At 38.9% G+C, this 21,467-nt stretch overlaps 1 protein-coding gene across 5 annotated transcripts in view; it reads right to left on the bottom strand.

Annotated features, from left to right (window-relative positions):
* Atg16 (Autophagy-related 16) overlaps nt 1-21,467 on the bottom strand; it is a 408,498-nt gene that overhangs the window by 37,906 nt on the left and 349,125 nt on the right. The window contains exon 1 of one of the 5 annotated variants that reach the window (XM_087410142.1): nt 15,893-15,912. The exons of the other annotated variants lie outside the window; for them this stretch is intronic. The gene's annotated coding sequence lies outside the window, so the exon portion shown is untranslated. Of the gene's footprint in view, nt 1-15,892; nt 15,913-21,467 lie in introns of those variants that run through there. 5 annotated transcript variants of the gene reach the window in all.

The following is a 21,467-nucleotide window of genomic DNA, read 5'->3' on the forward strand; positions in this document are numbered from 1 at the left end:
TCCTGCATTACAACCAATTTATTGCTCTTTCAAAGGGAAACAGTTTCTTTTGTATATTATCATTTATAATGTTGCTGATGTAAATAGGTAATTTTTATTTGCATCTTATAGATATTATTTGCTAGTGCCATACTTTCTCACGGAGTGCTGTCCACTCGCAGGTTTCGCAGTGATCTTGCGATTTATGTAACAATATTATATCAATATTCTATTTAAACTAAATATAAACACGTATTATATAAGCCTTATTGTGTAGTTATTGTAATAGTTAAGGCGTATGCACTCGGCGGCTACTAGGTCTCCGAAGAAGCACATCGAAATTCACATATGAAAACAGAACGCCGCGGTGGAGTTAAGCAAATCAGGAGTCGTCCCCTTCCTGGCAAACATTTACCGATACCTTCGCGGAAAGCGTCTCGCATCGCGGGACATGAGAAACTTATATGCCTCGCTCTAAGCAACTGTTTACACATAGTAGAATGCTTGCACGCGAGTCGAGCACGTCAGCTACACGACTTTCTCATCGTTCCTCACTGCCACTTCGTTAGGATGGACTCGCGCTGGCGCGTGTGTTTCCACGAAGCGAAGTATGCCCTTGTCTCATCGTCGCACCATAATTATATCAATCCGTGACGACCAGTTTCCGTTTTGATTTGCCGCGAACGACCTTGCGACTAACATCTCGACTCGGTGGAAAAAACAAGTCGACTGTAAAAAGCATGCCGTGCCTCCCGATTAGCGATATTCTAAACGAGCCAGCAAAAAGCACGCAGCACTTAATGCAAGGCGTAAGCATCATGTGATTGGCGTATCGGGTATGTTCGCGTTGAATGCACACTAAAGCTTCGATACGACGAATTACACGGATGACGGAGTAAATGATCATATCGCGCGGGAATGAATAGATAACTATTATAACCGTACAACCCCATGTAATCGACTGAGATATTAATTTATCGGAATAGAGCTTAGTTTGGAGAATATCTTTCTAAAGATTAAATAAGGCGTTATGCGACTAAGTACGATTTATGGATCGATTTAATTTAAAGAACAGCGAGAAATTTAAAGAAATTTTTAATAATATAAAATACATTATATTTCTTTAAATATATAAAATAATTAGTAATAGAAATAATTTCTTCGGTATTAGTTTCTTCGGTATGATGAGTCGTCACGCATTGTTTAAGCTGATATATTCGATATTTATTTAATACTAGCAAAAGGAACGAGGATAAGAAAAGCTTCACAGAAAGTAAAAGTGAAATATGTTATATAGTTATAGCGAGCGATAAACTTATAAGATAACTAGCATTTGCATTTATATATTATCCGACATATATATTTGTTTATTTAGGTATCACGAGAAAATACGATGCGGTGCTCATCATGATTTAATGCGAACCAGGCACGCCAAGTTTTTGTACTACAACTTGGTGTTACTACTTGCACGAATTCTGCAATTGCAGTTGCAGTTGGAGTTAAACGAGTAACACTCGGCCATATATTTGACTAGCTGCATAAATTTTGCATCTGTTCCCGGAAGATGTTATTTATGTTATTATTTTTTATTGGGAGAAAGAAAAAAAGACACGGTAATAATATTTGTTGTAGTGTCACATTTGCTTATGCTAAATTACATTTATATATATGCTGTATAAGAAAAAAATGCACTTATATTGACGTGCAAATAGAAATATTACTACAAAGTTTCATTGCCGTTATTCGACGTCAAATTCTGAAGCTGAAATTAGACCCTTTTAACGTTCTTAACAGCGCGGTGGTATAGCACGGCAATGCGATGGCGATTCTTTTCGCAGTATAATTACAGACGAAGAACAATTTTTCGACGCGAAATATCAGCACGAAACGTCGAAGGGTCAAAGCCGAACTCCAATTAACCCTGGCCGCGCCGCTTGCGTTGGCGCTATTCGATTTCTATGGGTATAAATGCCGTTAGTCGCTGTTAAACGCGGGTTCTGAATATGTATTTATATCCCCCGGCTACGAGGAAAACGGAAGGTAACGTACTTAGGATCATAACCACGTAGACTGGAATTTTAGACTTCCGGATCGACTTTTATCAAGGAAGTCCGTCGATGCTTGCTTTGCAGTACTTTAACCTTGAGACCGCTAGGCAGCATGAAACCGTATCAACATGCATTCCTGATGCGCGCAGAAGAATTTGGATGCACAAAAGTTATCGTCGCGAAGATCGATCACAATCTTCTACGCATATGGACGCAACGTGTTGTACGTATTCAATATTAATGGGCCTATAGGATTCTAATAGGTGAACGCTCAAGAAAATGCACATAACGTTACATGATATATGCATTCATAATACAGGCACGCACTACGATGTTTTATCTCATTGTATTTTCTTGCGCGGCGCTGTATACATTACACGTTAATGTAAACCACTTTAGTGCTGTCATACGGTAACGACAGGAGGAATGATGAATTGATAAGCGCGCAGGTTATATCGCGGCTTTACGGTGATCGCCGGTAAAACTCGTCCCAAATGACTAGCTCACGGTACATAATAACCATTTTATCGTAATAGATGTAAATCGATTATGCTTTTTCCTAACGTCCGCCGGAAAATTGCATGACGGTGCCATTAATCAAATTAGTCACCTTAGATGTATTCAACTACTCAAAAACGCCCACGTCCATTGCAGTAATTAACGTTGAATATGATTACCTTATCCTGTCTTTTATACGTTTATAGTATGAAGTTCGCGTTAGCATTATTAACATAGGATGAAAATAAAGACAAACGTACTTATTGCTGAAACGTGCGATGAAAATGGAAGTATAAATTGCCAGAACCTAATTAGCAAAGGATGTGAAAATTCTCATGCGCCCTATGAGAAATATCGTTATATTTCCTGATATTAGATACTCCGTTTCAATTTTTTTGTTTCATTACGATTCATTCAACTAAGCTAATCTTCATTTATTCTTTCGTTATTAATATTTAAAAAATTCGAAAGAAAAAGTCGGAAAGAAAGATTTATTAATTTGAATGCAGTCGAAAATTATCTTGCAAACTACAACAAAATTGTACTGTAACAGATTTATATTATATATGCCTCGATCTTGAAATTGTGTGCAAGGAAACATTTTCGTTCGTTAACATTTATGCAAAATTTTTGTGCGATGAAACAAGGATATATATGTGCGCATAGAACAAGGAAGATGAAACTCGTATGATGCTGTGCGCCATAACACAAAGGCACTTGAGGACCTTTATCGAGGAATACTTGGGCGCTACCCAAGTATTCAACCACTTGGTTCCGTCTTCACTCGTAGCTTACAGTCAACCTATATTCTCAAGGCTTCATCGTTGAAAAGACGGAAAAGGCCATTTCCTCCCATTCACTCTTTCACGCCGCCTCTTTCCTCTTACATCTATGTGCATACTCGCGAACGGACATGTGGATCATTCGTTTTGTCAGAGATTCGCAATTCTCGCCGGTACTCGGTGGTTGCACGCATAACAAAGATTTATAGCAATGCACATAAACGCTCGTACACGTGCGAAATTTTTCTAAGGGCGAGAACAAACGTTGCGCGCGAGTAAACGATGAAAATGAAATACTGTATCGTTGCATGCGTGATTTGATTAATTGGAGTTTAGTTGGACATTATCTGCAGAAAGTGACAAATCACGATATTAATTGAAAAATACTAATTTAATTCGAATGCGATATTATATGATTACTTTCGCGAAACGAATTTTACATCTCCTGATGAGACATGTGGAACGTTCATCAGTATTTTAGCATTTGACCGGTTTCGAGGTACGGCGAATTCAAGCGAAGAAACGTGAGATGAGTTTTCGTATCCGATCAAAGCGAATAGGGAACATTTGAAAGTTCAAGTATGTTTGTCTCCGAGGAAAGTATGCACCTAAGAATGGCTCATGCGACATTATAGGAAATATTTGGACGCAAAAATACAATTTAATGATAAAAATTTTATAGACTACCGCGCAATATTATTTTCTTCTCAAAGTTAGAACTGTCTTGTACGACGGAAAAGAAAAGCACTTGACAGTTAGCACAGATAAATATAGAAGTTGCTAGTAAAGAATCGGTTGTTTGATCTTCTCGTTAAAGAAGCGCGTGAAGTACATGGATGTCGGTTCTGTTAAGAATATTTCTTAACAAACTATGGATAAGCAATTTTACGTTTAACTTGATAACAAACGTGAATGCGATCTTAGTGCTTTTGTAGTTCGGAATGTATATTGTAGATATCTTAACACATTTATGTTGTTATCGCGTAACAAATTAGATCATATTGCTTTATAAGTTATCATACAACCAGTGCATGACGTGACTAATCGTGGGATGTAAAAAGAAGTGATCATCGAAAGATTAAGTGTTAGGAACCTGTTCTGAATGTAACCTATTCGTGTACTATAGTAATCCAAATGTACGCCCCGGGCTAACTTGCGGATTGGAGGTCGATTTTGAAATCTAAATCAACATTGCATTATTCTCCGCAACTGAAGAGTTCATCGAAATTTATATCGTTGTATTATATGTACGAAGGGGGCACAACCCTGAATTTCCGCAAGATTAAGTTCTATATTACTCCGCTACCGCAATTATGCGTGCATAATACTGCGCGTATATTCAATGTGTCACGATGAATCGACTCTCTAATCTCCGTAATGACATAAACATTTATAATTGTAGATACGGGGCTCGTTTCGCAGCCTCGGGGCAGTAAAGTCGAGAATGTGATCACGCTTGCACGATCTCGGAGCAAGTACGAGTCAGAGACTAGTCTAGCGTGCGCTTACATCGCCAGACTAATACAAGGGTTAACAATACAGTTATGCAAAAAATATTTCAGTTCGTCGTCTACAGTATAAAAGATATTTCTGATCTTCTTTTCGACACGCAACATTTGTTCGCTATAATTCTCTATACCTTTTATAAAAGTATCCTCCTTTTCTCGACTCTCTCGATGGTACCGAAATAAATACCGTTGAGCTGAATTACTAGTTTTGATAATAAAAAGAATTTATGTGGCATTGAAGCCGACTTGCCGTTTCATATTCTTGATGAGGAATTTTTTTCGCTTTGAAAAAAACATGAGTTTCTATCTTGGTAAAAAAAGCAATCAATATAACTGACAACAATCAAACAAATGTTTATTTAGATTGCTGTAACTGTTACGAAAATTAAAGTGACAGAGCAGAGTTGAGGAGAATTTTACTATACTTCAACAATTATTTGAAAAAAATGTTTATAACTTTATAACTTTAACATTACATATGAAATGTATATTATTAAACATTATAAATAATATCCGACAACAGAAAATCAATAGTAACAGTTATGATCAGTTACATAATTGACAATAATCCTGAAGCCAATTAGTTGCGAATAATTATAACAGCATATTAATCACTTTAGCGATATATTTGTGGTCACATTGCTAATAATAACGTTATATCAAACCAGAATACATATATATTTTTAAAAAATTACTTGTTTTGCCATTAATTTCCAGTCGTCAAATAATAATAAATTAATGGAAGGACTTGATAATTGAAGAGCTTGATATAAAAGTAGATTCAATCCGTGATTGCTGTGATATAAAGTTAGATATCTCTCATGTATTGTTAAATACTCATGTGTCCAGAAGAAATAATGATTCATGACCATATTACTTTCTTCGTCCTCAGAGAACACGAAGCTTCTCAAACAAATCAAAGAACACGCTGTAAGAACGGTACGTTCAACGAAGAAATGGTCTAAACGTAATGTACACTTACACGAAACCGAGAAAATACATATGTATATTTTCAATTACGTACCATAAATACGACATCGCTGCTTCAGTTATTACGGACACGACTATTAATTATATCTACGAAGATACTATAAGATTAACTGAGAGCGATTAAGTTGAAATGTGTTTTCTTCAAAGGAATCTTCATGGACTTAGTCAAGTTCTCGAATCGTTCAATTAATACCGTAATCGGGAAATGGCATAATTTAAAAGATCCGGCAGTTAATTAAGTGCGAGCGACGTGAGAGCGTGGCCTTATTAAGAGAGTTTGGCCTTATTTTCTTTGTCGGTTATATTTTACGAGCGCCTAAAAATAAAAGTCGAACACAACTTTGCGATAGGGGATCGTACATCCCCTTTATTTGTTCGATACATCGGTTAACAAAGAATGAACGGTTGTAACGATGATAATCAATCGTACGGTCGTGGAATTTTGCGGCGAGCAAACGAAGTAATTCGACGAACGCGGAACCAATTAAGAGCAAGTAATACGGCAGTGCATTAGAGACGCCGGCGCCACTTCGCAAAGCATTAAGGCACCCACGACCCGCCTCGTAACACGAATCAAACTCACTGAATCAGCGGAAACGCAGGGGCATCAGTCCCATGAAGATTCCACTGTATCCTCGACACCTCTCGGTCTCGCATCATAAAGAGATGCGTTGAGAGAGAGAGAGAGAGAGAGAGAGAGAGAGAGAGAGAAAGAGAGAGAGCCGCAGGTTACACGGAGGCGTCCGAGTAAAATTACGTGCTTGCTGATATCCTTCCTAATTATTAGATCGGCGACTAGGGACGCCCGATATGACAGACAGGAGGGATCGGTCTTTGGCGTTCAAACGATATACGCTGTAGGGTACGCCAGAAGGGGGCCGCAAATAGGACGACGGAACGGAGAGGAGACGCGGATGCTGGGTGAATCTAGACGGCGGTTATTTAGCAGAAGATAGTGGAGCCTACTGCGAATGCGTTTCCCGGCGCGGCATGCTACTCTGTAAGGGCGGCGAGGAGGAAGAGGAACCGAACTAGGAAGACCTGGAGGAGCAAGAGGAGGAGGAGGAGAGGAAGAAGCGGATGACCGAGAAGAAGGATCAGGAGGAGGAAGAGAAGGAGAAGAGGAAAGACCCTCGGCTGCCAAGCGCTTCACTCGAGGCGCGTATATACACCATGGGCGCCGTTGCTGCGATGGAGCACACCGCGAAAGCAACACCGACTCAACGGATGAACGGTAGGCAGACTTCTCCACGTACTCACGTATCTACGTACGTACGCAAGTAACATAGCTAACGTAGGTACGTACAGTCCGCGCTCGGCGTCGGGGGAGGTTCGTTGACCGCTGTGTGACTCTTGCCTGCCTGCCTGCCTGCCTGCCTCTTCTCTCTCTCTCTCTCCCTCCTTCTCCTCCTTTTCTTTCTCTTTTCTTACCTCTCTTGTCTTCTTTCTCTTTCTTTCCCCCCTCTCTGTTTCCACCTTAACGCTACGTGTATCTCGTTCCGTCTCTTACTGCTACCGCCGCTCCCCGTCATCCCGTCCCACTCCTTCCGTCGACATCGCCGCTCCTCCACGGCCTTGGCGATTCAATGCCCGCACCAGATAACTCCCCATCCAGATAATAGATTATTTCATACGTGTAACTAGTCGTTGCTAGTAGCGGGGGCCTCCGCATACCCCGTTCGCCGTCAGCGCATCACTCGCCTCCGTCGTTTCTCTCTGTTCCAGTACGGCCGTCTTCGCTCCGTCTCGCACCGTCGGCGTGCTCTCGCGACCATGTCCGTACGCTACATTACCTGCCCGGTTATACGACGTTACCTGGAATGATCCTCTTATCAGCCGCGTGCACGTACGCGCGTACTCGCGCGAGAGAGGATGCGGCGAACGCCCTTGAGGTTTCGAGTAGGACCGTATAAGTTCGAGGTCACCCTTGCGTTTCAGGGTCACCTTCTAGCACAGGTGGCTACTGCTACTATGATGCGGTAAAATTGGTGCACGCGATGACGATACATACGTCAGGATTTCAGAATGCTTTTACTTTCCAGTTGGAAGCGAGTCCGTTGAGAATCCGTTGTTACCAAGAGATTTTAGAAGGATCTTCGGGAGTGTAATGCTTTCACCAGATCGTAAATTAGTTATGAATAGTAATAACGCGTTAAATGCACATATTTCGTTTGCAGGAACGAATGCGAATTTCGTACGCTCGCCGAAATTACTACCAGAAGTTTAAGTAGCTAAAAAATACAAAAACATTTCGTATGTCAGACACGGAATTGAATTTCGCTTCCAATTAAATCTCTGTAACGATATCGAAGCAATTTTTTGCTTTTGAAACTGCCCGCCGAAGTAATTAAAAATACGTTGGAATTAAATATTGCAGCATAAAAAAATGCGAAACGTTTTTATTTTCAATTAAAAAATTTGGTAAAATTTCTGAAAATAGAAGTCACACCTGGTGTAATGAATTTTATCTTTAAAATGGCTAATAATAATCGGTAATATCGATACCGCTCGGCCAACTATATGTATGTAAATGGGAATTATGTTGCTGGTATCCATGTATGAATTTAAAAATTATATATAAAGTTCATCTTTTTAAATAATTATGTATTTAAAATGAGAAAAAAACCAAATAAGAAAACTATAATGTGTTATATTCAAAATATAATATTCATAGTTAAACATTAGTTCTCTATTGACTTTCAATTCGCGTTTAAGATAGAATTAAAAAACAAATAATTAGTATATTAATTGTCTATATCCACTAAAACATTGTTTTGTTGTACTATTTACTTTAAACTAGACAACAACAAACGAAAACAATATTTTATACATCTCTAAATTATAGCAAATGTTTATTTTTGTTACAAATTGCCAATCAATGCATATTATAGACACATACAATAACGGAGTAACAAATATCACCATCTATATAGCATTGCACAAACGTTGACGTTAACTTTTACCAGAAATATTTACAACTATAAAGAATATCTGCAGGGTTTCCTCTTAAATCGCATTTATGTAAGAAGAAACTCTGATTTGCATAACAGATCGACCTTGAAAGAAAAAGCTTGGTTAACTGAAGTCTGCTTCAATAGACGACAATTAAGATTCCATTACGAACCGCAGATGTTTTCGGTCCCTTTCACCTTCTCGGCGCATAATTGATAGCTGGACATCATCGTTCGCGAAGCAACTCTCGCGCGGAAATCGCGCGTACCAGAGGCGTGATCGCCGGCGGGGAAAAACGTCGCAACGCGGAAAAGCATCGCGCCATTGGCACGACAAGGAAGTCTTGCACACCGACCTTAATGCAAATTCACTCGTGGCAAGCGCGTTCTTTCAGTCCTGTCTTCCTCTCCTCGTACCGTGGTCGCTCGATCAGAAGTCACACGACGAAACTGATCGCGCGCGTTTCTCCCTACGCGAGGATGAGAACGCGATTGAACGAGACCGGAATCGCGCGGGGCTTCTTTTGCTCTTCCTTTCGCCGATTTGCGCCTTTCCAAGAATCTTATTTATATGCGCACGCACGTACATTGCTTATCATCGGACATGTTCGTTCATACTTTCGATACGAATGAGCGACGATACCGCGGTGTCATCAGAGTAAGAGATTTAACTTTCCCATATCTATGTGAATTCTTCGCAAGAAACTTTCTTTCTTTGAGGTTAAAGTAGAGATATTGAATAGTTGCGAATATGCTATAAACGTAACGCGTATAATTTTAATAATACTATCTAAATGATAATAATATCGTTTTAAATTTATACATTTAATTGAAACGATCGCGAAAGAACGTGTTGGAGATGTCTGAAACTAATAAATGCAGTTGTCTCCACACACACACACACACACACACACACACACACACACAAATTCTATGTGTCTCCGTTCCTCTTTTTATTTTTTTAAATTAGGAACGATCATACACTATCACATACAGCATAGCATCGGCTATAAGGCATCTGTTTGCCGTATCGATATAGACGGCTGTAGCAAAGAAATGATTTCTTCATAAATTTCACACATACTCGTTCGTATCAGATGCATGCCATATCATCGATTGAATAAGTTATAGGCTGCAAATGGGAAGCCTCGTATGTTAATGTAACGCTGTTACCTATATTCGTATTTCTCGTTTTTGCAATGGCCCTCTCGATGTGTACGTGCGAATTATTCAACAAATCAAACGGCAACGCGGTCAAGCGAATTACACGTCGTATCGTACAAGGTGGAAGTGGAAATTGACTCGAACCAGTTTTAATGGTCAGCCCCGAACTGTTCTCTTGGTAACTTTACATTCATGGAATGGGAGCACGGGGACTGAGGACTGATCTCTATCCCCATAAGTTTCACACTTCGCGACCGAAAAATGACTCTGGGTCGGTCGATGCCCGACAATGTTAACGGTTATGTGTACTTTTATAGCCGTATGAATATCTTCCCTTAATAGCGAGATTCTTTACAAGCGAAGTGTGAACCAAATCCCTGTGAATATGTCCAAGCGAGTAAAGGAATGCTTAGATAAAGCTGGAAAATCTTATCACGCATTGGTTACTAATTGGGGTACAGCTAGTCTATATATTGCCTTACATCTGCCATTATATATTGCCATTACTCTTAATTAAATCTTTACATATCGAGATCATATCACCTCGGCATACCATATCGAATATCATAATTTAACTTTACGAAAACAAATAATGATCGATATAGTACAATAAATCGAAACTAAATTTTAATATTTAATATTTAAATTATAAAGATTAAATTATAAATTATAAATTATAAATATTAAATTATAAATTATAAATATTTTAATATTTAAATTTTAACGTTTAAGCAATTGGGGACTTGTAATTAAAAATAACTAGTTACAATAGATACCGCAAGTCTCAAAGTAATTAATCATTTAGCTAATTAGGGAAAATGTTAATGAAATGGATAGATGCCGAGATGATACGAGTACTATCGTGACATCGAATGAATATTCTTGCCACTAGTACCGTTTAGGTTTCGTCTGTACCCACGAACTTAGATATTCGCGTTTAGTTACCGCGGCCGTTATCTTTAATCCTTTCCCTGATACAATGACTACGTCTACATACTTGTGTATCCAAGATGGATTATAACATTCAAGCGAAATTCCGTTATAACGAGAACTATGTCGCGTGAAAATATTGATCATATCCAACGACGTTTTACGATTTTTTATTACGATGCAAATGAAATGTTTCATGGTGTATACCAGAAATAATTTCAATCTTATCTTACGTATATGTAGTTTTGAATTGATTTGATCGTCTTATAGGAGCGATTTATCTGCGATGATTATATGACCGAAATTTTATACAGAATTATCGTGCGAGAAGCGAAGGAAAGTTCAATTCGGAGGCAAACAACTGGAACTATAGTCCCATATCCTGGCTAAAAGGAACAGCGCGTTTTCCTAGTTCTACTTTGGTTTACACCACGAAATAAAAAGCACGTGAATTCTTTTGATCGAGGAAACGTGTGTTTTGCAACACGAACCACAAGCGAAGCGCAAACCGTTTTCAATTGAAGAAACGTTAGAACGAGGTATGCACGAATGAGGGAAAGGCGAACGAAATTTGCATTCGGTCTTCGGAATACCGTCAAAGTATGCACGAAGCGGATTATAATTACGCAGAGTAAACACACACATACTAGAACACGCATATGCTTATGTGTACCAGTGAAAGTACGTCTACAAATTGACGGTCGCGAATGTATCTGTGAAATGTGGAAACGGAAAATACTGAGTAGTAAATGTAGATGAATGTGAATTTACATGGATTCATTATGTAGATTCACATGCTGCATGATACTGTTTTTCCGGCATTCTTACTGGCATTTCCCGTTACCGTATCTTACAAATCCACGCGGACGTGTGTGACTTTTTTGTTCGCCTACAGGTGCAGAACACCAATACCCACGACTATTTATTCGCACTTTAGTTACGGAGCTGTCTTTTGTATTCAACCGATGCGATCGCAACGGAACGCAGGTAGACGTGTAATCAAATGCCCGTCCGCCTAGACGTGGCTGCAGGTAACTGTTCCGCATTTTGGAGCGGACGCAGCCTTTACGGCCAACGCGTTCCTCCGATTTGGTATGCGTGCTGATATAAAGGCACCCCCGGAATCTCCCGTAAAAAATTGTCCGCGTAACAATTCGGTAGCCCCAGACCCCGAATGGGGGTCAATGGTGTAACCGTGACTCGACACGTGCCGTTATGTCGGCTCCTTACGTCAGCCGCTACCGTTTTCGTCCACGAAAACCAGTCGTTGCCTTTAAGAACCGGTCGTACATATCGCATTTGACATCCGTGACTAATGACCGAAAGGGCACAAACCTTCTTGAACTACCGACATTTTTTAAATCGAATGTATGTTCTGTCACGGATGTGTTGTGAGATAGTTATTTTTGTTAGCGGTAATTTGACTTGATATACTGCGAAATTCGCTGATTGAACTTACGGTACATATATAAAAAATTTTTTATATTATTTTTATATTTTGATGTAATTAACCTTTGACGCGTATGGCCCTATACATGACTGAGCTAAAGAATGTCAGATCGTGTATGATCGTATATGTACGGCTCCAGAATGATTGCAAGTGTTTGTATTCTCTTTCGTAGAATAACTTATTATGCTAACAGTTATCGTTATTATTATAAAAAATATAATAACTAATATAATAAATATGAAAAAATTTTATTCTCTTTATCGTTTTAAAAAATTTATGCGTCAAAGGATTAATTACATCAAAATTTACTTAGCCTTCCACCAGCAACATGAATTTTAACTCTTCAGCAATAAAGGTCTTTGAGAAACAGAGTAACTTTTTATTGCTCCGGATTTATAAAAAGCTCAACAAATGTTCGTATAAATATTGCTATATTGGAAAGGAGTGAAAAATTTGAATAAGAGCAGATTTTAATTCCTTTTTTTTTAAGTGAGATTTCACGCTTTTGGAGTGAAATTCATTCTGAAAAAAGGAGTGAGATTTCTTTCCTTTGGAATAAAAAAAAAAAGAGTGAAAATCTGCCACTCTTATGCCACTCTAGGGCAAATTTTTCTCTATTTTTCAATAGTAGCGATATTTTAACTCTTTTACGAGATGGGAGATGAGATTTCACTCCAAGAAATTTAAAAAGTAAATATTTTCAACAAATATTTATTATATGCTACACGAAGAGATCTTAGTGAAACTATTTTAATAACATTCATATGTCAAATATAAAGTTCGTAAACAGAAAAATTGGAAATTGCATTTAATATTTAAAAGGCACGTCATATACTTATAACTAGATTCATAACAGAACATAAATCATGACTTTAATTATGTTAATGGATATCGGATAAAATATAGATGTATAAAAATGTAAATTTATGTCTACGTGTATTTTAAAATATCGACTTGCACTGAATTGTACAGCGTGGTAATGAAAAATGCACCATTATCATTCTACTTTAAATTTATGTTCCTCTTTATCGAAGACCTGTTCGCGATTAGATAACCGATTATAATAATCAGCTTGCTGTAACATCACAGTACGTAACTTAAATCCGTCGACGCTTGCGGCGATTCGCATCGCGTAAATCACACGACAGCAAGAAAAAAGAAGTTGAAACCTGTGAGATTGGGAACAAGGCGAAAATATGAAATTTACATTGAATATGAACATAAACTTCCTATTCATAGCCGCGACTGGTCGTGGCATCAACAAAAATTATCTCGACACTATTACCAACGGCACAAAGGCCGTTATAAGTTAGTAAATTGTACCGCTTTGCGAAGCACTTAAACAACTCAGAAACACGTTTACAGCCTTATCAGAATCTCAGTTGAGCGTATTAATGAGCGGTTGCGATATTTTTTTTATACCGATCTCTCGATTAACTTTACGGTATTCAGATAATTCTTTTCTGCCTTTTTATAATTTTAAAACGTCTAAGAGGTGTCGTTTATCTCCAGTTCATCAGCAATTAAATTTACGAATCCCATATTTTATCCTTGCAATTACCAATTCTTTTTTATTCAAGAAATATACGAATTAAGAAAAAAGATAACGACGAGTTTCTGCAAATTTCATTACTCGTATATTTCTTTTAGTAGACAATTTCCACTTCAAATTTTATGTATCGGGTGTAGCATCTCGGCATTAGACGATTCAAAGAAAAACGAGGAAATTTAACATATTGTACGTAACGGCATCGATCGTAATGAAGATGCGTAGAATAAATCCGCCTGGACGGACCGTAACACTGCACGCCATAGCGGATGTGCAGCTTTGAATTTCTAATATCCATCCAGCTTAGGCGTGTGCGCCAAGAGAGCGGCCTCTCTTCGTTGAAGGTACGAAAAGAATAAAGGGGTAAAACCATGTAGTCGCGCACCGGTTCCATGCATCAGGTTGTCTTTTCTGGGAACGAACGAGCGGTATATATACGCGCGCATAATTTGTTGCGATACCCGGCGAGTCGAGAACATATAGGGCGTGGGCGATCTTAGAACGGGCCTCGAAGCGACGTGCCGCGACATAGGCGATATTGGCTAGCTGCCGTCGATGAGCTGCCGCACCGCAGCTACGGTTGCGGTTGCAGGGCCGAGGTCTTCCAGATGAAACGAGCCAACGTCGCCACCGTCACCGTCACCGCCACCGCCACCGCCACCGATCGACCGAGCAGTCGAGTGATCGGTCAGGAAACGCTTCGTCGAGAAATTGATTTGTCATTACTCCACCTATAGAGCAAAGTGGTTACGCACCATGAATATTGTGCCCTAGTACTTGTACGTGTATAAGCGAAGCGTACTGTTAGAAAGTGCACTGCTGAAGATACTGAGAGATTTTTAAAAGCTTTGTCCTAAGGGCATACATGCGTTACGCGCCTCACACATGTATGCTATGTATGTATGTGGATGTGAAGGAGGAAAATGCACGTACGCGGTCGCTCTTTCCACCTATCTTCACATGGGACAAACAGTTTGCCTACGAAGCACAGTGATAAATCGATGCCATTGAGGCTTGATGCGGGAACGGAATAAGAATATACTAGGGGGGGGGGGAGGCTCAGATTATCCTCGGAGATTCCTTTCAGAAAGAAGGTAGGACTTGCCTCCTCTTTCGCGCGCTCCCAGGAAAACGCACTTCGGGAAGTGGAGTTTCATCGGGATTATCGCGCGCGCACGAAGGGTTCATTATACTCCAACACGCTCGCTACTTCGCCCGCACGTACTCAGCGTTGTTGAGCCTCGCGTAAATTCCTGCACCATCTCGCATTCATCGCGTGCGTGTCACCGTGAGGACGAAGGGGAATTTATTTAGTGTACATAAAGTCCTGCGATGACAATGCGCGAGACGATGAGACGTGCAGCATTGCGGAAAGCAGATGTTAAACTAAAAACACGCCATAGATGAAATTGATAGACAACACTGGAAATTAAGTCTTCCGTTCTGAGAAGGAGTTTAGCCACGCGGCCTCGTTCTTTGCGTGAGGAGTGACACGCTTATATAGTTGCACTCGGTGGGAAATTTTATTAAAACGGCTTTCATAACTCCTCCGTGATTCCTTCGTGAAAAAGCTAAAGTCATTATTCGCAAATTTTTACACGAACGGTCGTATACTCTAGCTTCCAAACCGGAAGTTTCAGACGCGACGGTCTTCGCAACTAACCAAGGCTCAACGCGAGACGTAGACATTAATCCTCCTTGATTCCTAACGAGCCTAGTAGTCAGAGGAAATAAGGGACAGTTTCTTCAAAGCCCCGCTACGGTATAGATGCCGATAAGCGCCGCTAGAATATCGCGCATAACTCTGTAATGAAGCATCGGCGGCGGGCGGTCGCGACAGTAAAAATGTTTGTACCGTGCGGCGCACCATTAATAGACGTATTTATTCTATTTTCTCCTAAACACGCCACTATAGACGCGACGTGTCCTCACGACGTGCGTTCTTAATGCTCAGATAAATCTGACGACACGTCAGAGATAAGATCTCCGACGTAAGGGCGCGAGGTGACAGGGGTGAGCTATGTGAATTTTTGCCTGGCGCACCTTGGACGTCGTGTCCGCGTCTTCTCCTCTTCTATCCCCGGTTAAAGCTTATCACCGAGGACACCGTGTTTGCTAGCACCGGAACTGATGAGGTCTTTAGCTGCCGCTCTTGGTTGATGGATGGAGGGGTTTATGTTGCGCCTGTAAACCTTCCCTTTCATAAAGATCCATAAGCAGGATTACAAACAGACTCAATTAGGCCGCAACACCTCGCGAGACAGAGCGAGGCGCGAGAAAGCCCGTAAGCGATTACTTTCTTTACGGCGTGGCGCGCCGGAATATCGCTTTTTGTTCAGAAGTGACGGAAGCCAGAGAAAGAAGAGAAAGAGAGAGAGAGGGGGGGGGGAGAGGAAGATAGACTATGAGAATGAGAACGAAAGATAGAGAAGAAAGAAGCAAGAGAAGCTTTTTGTTCCGATGTCTCGTTGCAGCAGGGATTAAACGAGGGGTAAGAGAGGATAGAGAGGTCGGCGAAAAGTCGGCTGAAAATGGACGATCACGACTTGCATTTATAAGCTGCAACGTAACACGGCCATTAATCGCTTTTCACCTGTCGTAAAGTTACTGGCTACCGGCGAGGTAATTTATCGAGAACGCCAGTAAACGTGTAATTACTCATAAACAGCAGCTTTGTGACGAGCTACGAAGGCACTGTGCTCGCGGCATAAGCCTTATGTACGTTCGCACGTTTGACAGGCGTCAAAAACCTATCCGGACATGTGCGAACCGAAACCGTTTGAGCGAGCCGACCAATCGATAATGAACAAGAATTACTTTGCAAGTGCCAGCAACGAGCATTATGCGGCCCACGCAGCCGGAATCTTGCGTCTAGTTGGCTCGTCACTGCTATGAAAGTACGTAGGAGAAGATAAAAGCTACTTTACGCTAAAACATCCAGAGCTTATGGCCTATCTAGAGGAACCACTATCCATTGTGCATTTATATAAATATAAGCGGATAAACGCTTCCTTTTAAAGAATGAAAACCTGACATGGCATAACTCGCTTTTCTTATATCTCGGTGCAGTCAGACAGAATCTTAGCTTATCATTAATATCTCAATTCAATATTGATTTAACGCTTAATTAATATTCATTGAAGAGATTATATTAAATGTATGTATATCTTGATTAATCCGTGAATAAAGCCTGTTTTTCTCGTCTGATTTCGTATTGCGTTTTACTCGGGAATACTTGAAAGGATTATAAGCAAACATGTTGGTATGCACTCAAAAAGAGAGAGAGAGAGAGAGAGAGAGAGAGAGAGAGAGAAAATGAAATGATTCCTTTTGCGAAATATTTGTGAACTCTTTACTACCGCAAGTTTCTTGATTCCGTGGCTTTGAACAATTACACACGTAAAACACGCTGTTCACCTCCGCTACGCAAATACGGCCATTCAATGCTACATCAAAAACATCTGTACAAAAACGAGAATCGTTGGGACACTGCAGCGAATCAATATTGCAGTCCGAGCGTCACAATGGGAGCGACAAGTACACAGTATCTGACGGTTCACTGTGTATCAGTAGATTGATGGAACAGAGAGATTGACAGTTAGATGAAATTTAATGATTTTATAAACACTACCCTTTTGAAAGGCTTTGGTAACAAACGTTGTTTTCCGATGGAACAAGTAATTATCGGTTGGATCCAGTTTTGCATTTCGCGCAAACAGGTGTGACGGGGGGAAAACGTTGAATTTTTAAAAAGGGACTTATTGAGAGAGAGTTTGGAACCAGAACTTTTTTTTATAGTTTTTACGATTCGTTATAATAAACTGGTATACAACTGATTCGTAAAATTACTCCGTATCTCCTATTTGCAATCGTGTATGCATAAATCAGTGAATAAATCGAAATGACAAATATAAAATAACTATGTGAAGCATAAGCATGTTATTTATTTTATTAAAAAAAAATCGGAATAGCGTGAGATAAATATCTAAGGTTAAAAAGGAGACTGAATATCTGTGGATCAACTGGTTCTCTCAGAGATATCTTAGAAAATATAAACATCTCGCAAACAGGATTGCTTAAATATATAGATACCACTTATGATACTGATAACCGATAAGCAGTCATTGGAGTGCATTAATGGCATGCCGCTGCACACACCCTCTGACATCTCATTGCATCTATCGTCCCTCCAGTGGTTAATCGCTGTATCTATCCCTGGTTGCTTGACAACCAGAAGCAGGGCAAATATAGCGTCCGTCAGCAGTTTAATACCTTGTTTGGGTTATCCGAAATAGATACCACGTTCACACAAGCTCTTAAATTTTACTTTATTGTCAGTTACGTATATGCGCATCCGATAAGACTCATTACATAGTTACCATAAAGTGCAAAATATGCGAAAATTGGATTTCGGTCGATAATCTAACCATTTAATTTGAATCTACTGTAATAATTTATCGATAACGCAATCGTTTTGCGATTTGACTGATCTGTCCCTTTGATGATTTTTTTACACACTGATGGTAAAAGTAGTTAATTTCACTTCATCGAATATAAAGTTTTCCTAAAGTATTAAATGTTATTTAATAACAGTATTCGCTATACGCTATTGTATATTACATATTTACATAATAAAATTGACGGTTATCAAAAATATATAAATTGATAACATTCTATACCGTGCTCAAAATGTGGTAAATACAAATTACAACGTGAAAAAAATATAACAATATACTGACATATTGAAGTGGAATTTTCGAACGAATACACAAAATTTTCTTCTAAAAAAAAAAAAAGAAAAATAAATTTTTTTTCTAAAATGCAATATTACTTATTGATAAAATGCACGAAAATTATTTTAAAAATTTGATATACAGGATATTATCGTGTTATATTGTTATAAAACGAGTCTTTCTAATAAAGATCACTTTTAAGACTAATAGCGACTCTGCCATGTTCCAACGTTATACTTACTAAAAAAAGAGCATATTTATGAAACAGGAATGCATCCTTTCGTATAATGTAAAAACATATATTATTTTTATCTAAGAAAATCTCATTTTGCCATTTCAAAACTTCCTAGTATTAAATTCACAATGTTAAGAATTTATGATAAATAAAGAAATTATGATAAAATCGTAATTATATATAATCAATTTAAAAAATAGTGTTATATCATCTCACATGGCATAAGGAGTTTGGCTTCCGGCATTTGAAATGACATAATTCTGACTATACCAACTACATAATTCTCAGAACATCTAGTAAACGATTAGACGAGGAAGAGCAAAATCTAAAACAAATCATTGTCGTTTACCTATCCGTGCCTCCCAACACCCACAAGAAATGTAACGGGCACCGTGTATCAGCTAATTTAACTTCGCCGTATATTTTATGCTGATTAGAAACATGAGATATAATCCATTTCACATAGCTGATTGTAATATTAAATCTCAGAACGTTGAATTACCTTATTATCCTTACCAAACAAATCTTGATTTTGTGACATTAAGATATTGTAGTGTATAAGACATGACTGAACTCGTTTTGTTGCGTGCAATAACGATCAGGATGAATATAATACGGGAAATTGATGTATGCGTATACATGAAAGCCGACTACGAAACTCCCCGGACTTTGAAAAATCCAGCTTTGCAAATTTTTCGTTTACATGTACGTATTTTTTTACTGGATTATCCATTTTTTATTTGAGATATCGGTTTACCGCGATCTATACGTACATTCGTTAAATAACGCTTCGAAAATTTTTGAAAAACCAAAATTTATTTGTGTATAGGATGCTACAAAAGTTGTTTTATATATCGTTTTAGTTTATCGTCTTCTCTGGAAGGAAAAATTTATGTATATTAAGCTTTTGAAGATTCACCAAATCTCTAAACGCACGTTCTATAATCTCCAGGTACACCTCTCGTATGCGAATACAGGAGGAATTTATGCATATACGTAGACATCAACGTGCTCGTGTAATACTTGGCGCGCACGCTCGTCACGCGTTATGCCACACTTACCCGCTTCCCAATTTACAGTTCGTACCCCGAGGGGCCCGCGTCGCAAATATGTTAATCCGCGAAATAACTAAACGAGTTCGTCCAGGGTCCACTGATTGCAACAAGAGAATTCGCCGGGTACAGGTACCCGTGATCCGTTAAACAAGACACGTCGCGTGAAAGATGGCCAGCACCGTGTCGTGCAAAATCATCGCCCTGGGTATTCACTGAATATCATTTCTTGTATGTACTCATTTAGTAGAAAAATCGATGATGAGATTTAATATGGAGAAAATTAAACCGCGATATGCAGTTCTTATCCACGATACTAGTTCATTCAATTCTAGTGATTCAGATTAATTCGAAATGGATTTTACATAAATGCATGTTTAATAGCCACAATTCATGAAATAACTCATAGTTAAATTCTAATCAGAAAATAACTGGAATATTTAATACAATGTGTTTAATACCTAGTGGTGAGTTGCCTATTTGAATAAATTTGAATTAAAAAAAAATAAAAGAGTCTTATGAATAACTTATATATTTATATATAATGTAGAAATATGTAAGAAATAATAAACTTTTTATAGTTAAATTATCATCTTCTTTTCGTAGTAATAATTCTTTTAGTATATCTTGTATTTACGTACGTATTGCCTATTTAAAAAAAATAAAAAATGTCTATATTTTCACTTACAAAGCAAACTTCAAAAACAAATTTCAGAGTTTCGAATTAAAAATCAATATTTGTATGAATGGCAATTTGCTATTCACTGGATAAAATCTAAAGAGAGAGAGAAAAATAGAGAAATTCCTGTTTGAAACTGCCATTATAGATATCCTAACAGATCGCGACTTTGACGATGATCCGGTTGTCCCACTTCCTCCTTACTCATTCATCCAGTCTCAGGCAGTTCTTGGACTATTAACCGGACCACTAAGCGAGTTAGCAACTGGATTACAATAAGTTACGGGATTAACGATGGGCATGATGACGACCGGCGAATTACAGATACGCGCGGGATCGCGAATCAACGGCTGCAATGGCAGCGACGTCGTGCTGCGAAAAAGCTTTCGAGCAGGTTACTAGGAATGAGAATCGCGCAGACGACAACCGCGGCGCGGGTTGGGTTTCAATGCGGTACGATGTAGCGTTTTACGTGGCTCAATGTAGCGCAAAGTAACTTCGAAATTTACGACATCCAGTTTAATGTGCTTTAATGCGGCGCATTCGCACGATTTAAAAAAACGGGATCGTATCCTGTTGACGGCGAATCATGAAATCGTCGTCTCTCGTTGCGTCGAGATAACGTCAGCCCGAGATTCCGTAGTTTAACTTGTATCGCGATACCGTGCAGGAAATGTAACAATTCCATGTTTGCTGGCTAATTACAATATTGCTCTAGAAACGAAACGGAGACTAACGGTAGCGTATGAGTGGTGACGGGAAAGTGAAATCAGAGTATTTGAAAATTCGATTTGAGCACAAATTCTTTTGAAATCGAACAAAAACTTGTAATAAAAAAATTTCTTTAAGTTTTCCGAAAGTAAATTGAACATAAGATAAAGTAAGCGATAAAAGAATCATAATATTATCTTTCGCGAAA

Source organism: Acromyrmex echinatior, chromosome 10 (assembly GCF_024713525.1).
Source record: "Acromyrmex echinatior isolate Ae372 chromosome 10, ASM2471352v2, whole genome shotgun sequence".
Classification (NCBI taxonomy): domain Eukaryota; kingdom Metazoa; phylum Arthropoda; class Insecta; order Hymenoptera; family Formicidae; genus Acromyrmex; species Acromyrmex echinatior.